This window comes from Myotis brandtii, unplaced genomic scaffold, assembly GCF_000412655.1.
Source record: "Myotis brandtii unplaced genomic scaffold, ASM41265v1 scaffold600, whole genome shotgun sequence".
In the NCBI taxonomy this organism is placed as follows: Eukaryota; Metazoa; Chordata; class Mammalia; order Chiroptera; family Vespertilionidae; genus Myotis; species Myotis brandtii.
This window is the reverse complement of record NW_005370273.1, coordinates 528,311-530,184: the sequence shown is the minus strand read 5'-3', so window position 1 is coordinate 530,184 and position 1,874 is coordinate 528,311.

Below are 1,874 nucleotides of genomic sequence, written 5' to 3'. Positions count from 1 at the left end.
AAGCACCTGCCGGGCTGTCTCGCAAGGGGAGGACAGCAGCTCGTGCAGGGGTGGGCACGCCTTTTGAGGGGCGGAATGGGAAGGGGTGGGGGCTTAGTGTACTCGGCGCACACTGATTGGTGGCTTACTGCATTGTCCATATAGGACAAGGGCTTAGGGTATTTGGCAGGTGTGGATTGGTGGTCCAATGTATAGTCCATATAAGGTACCTGGTTAGTCACTCAGGTATTTCTGGGCTGCAGGTTACGTCATACTCCGCCCACCAGTTGGGGGAAGGGAGGATCTATCATTCCAGGCTTTTCGTAATATTAAAAAATTTGAGAGTCTGGGCAAGGTCAGGGGGCGAAGGTCTGTCTTCTGTAACTACTTCCTGCTGAGAGGGGACGTCATCAGGGGCATCTACCCGGGGTCTCAAAGATTCTGGTGACATAGGTGTCTCTAGGTTCTGGATTCAAGGCCAGATAGATTTCTCCCACCTTCTGGTTGGCGAACACCTGCATTCTGTTCTTCAAAAAAACTAGTGAAACAGCGCATGAGACAGGGGCCAAAGAGCAAGATTAAAAGAATAAACACCAGTGGGCCTGATAGTGGGAGGAGCTATGGTATAAGTGAGCCAAAGATGGCATACCCCCTTCTAGCTGGTTACGTTGTCTTTGGTCAATCCTGTCCCGGAGGGATTTAATGTGATCTTTGACAATTCCTGATTCATTTACAAAGTAGCAGCATTCTTCCCCAAGAAAGACACAGGTACCTCCTTTTTCTGCTGTCAAGAGATCTAAAGCACGCCGGTTCTGTAGGGCTACCACTGCTAAGGAGTCTACCTGCCTTTGAAGGGATTCAAGGGAATTCCTAATGATGGAGATATCTTCTGAAAATTCAGCAGACAATTTGTGGTAGAAATGAACAGAGGAGGAAATGCCTCCTACGCCTGTCCCTACTGCAGTGAGAACTCCTGTACCCACTAAGAGGGGGAACAAGGGCTGCCCTTTTGTGGAGAGACCTGAGAAGACCAAGAGAGGGTTCGAGTTCTCCCGCTGTTCTGATAGAAAGATTGGGGGTTAGGAAGACATAAAGGCAGAGAGAGTGTGACAGGTCCTGGGGGACACAGGTGTAGGCTATAGTCCTACAAAGGAGAAAAATACCCAGTGGAGAGCAGGCTAAGGGAGGGGGTAAATTTATAGATTATGCACAGTAGTAAGGTGCAGGAGTAGTTGAAGTAGTGGTTTGAGAGGTATTTGTTAAACAGGTAGTGTTTTCGTATTAAAGAGAGAGATGTTGTATAGGGTGCTTTGAAGTCTGGTATAGGTAAGAGTTAAGTTAGTGGTCCAATAGGTTAGGATTGGAGTGGCTATGATGAGGGTTCGAGCCAGTGACAGACATATCCAGGAGGATGTAGAGAAGGAGGGATTGATGTTAGAGAGTAGATGGAAAGTTGTGTTGATGAGGGTGGGCAAAGGAGTAGGTCCAAGAATGTCCTTTAGTGAGGGAGGGATAGGTCGGGATTAATAAAGACAATTATAGTAGAATTGATGACTCCCTCAACATCCCAAGTTCGTTTCATCTGAAAATATTAAAAACCTGAGCTTCTGCCCTAACCGGTTTGGCTCAGTGGATAGAGCGTCGGCCTGCGGACTGAAGGGTCTCAGGTTCGATTCCGGTCAAGGGCATGTACCTTGGCTGCAGGCACATCCCCAGTAGGAGGTGTGCAGGAGGCAGCTGATCGATGTTTCTCGCTCATCTATGTTTCTAACTCTCTATCCCTCTCCCTTCCTCTCTGTAAAAAATCAATAAAATATATTTTAAAAAAACAAAACCTGAGCTTCTTCCAGAGTAAAAAGTCGGAGGGTCCCTTGCCAGGTAAGAGCCTGTGAGGA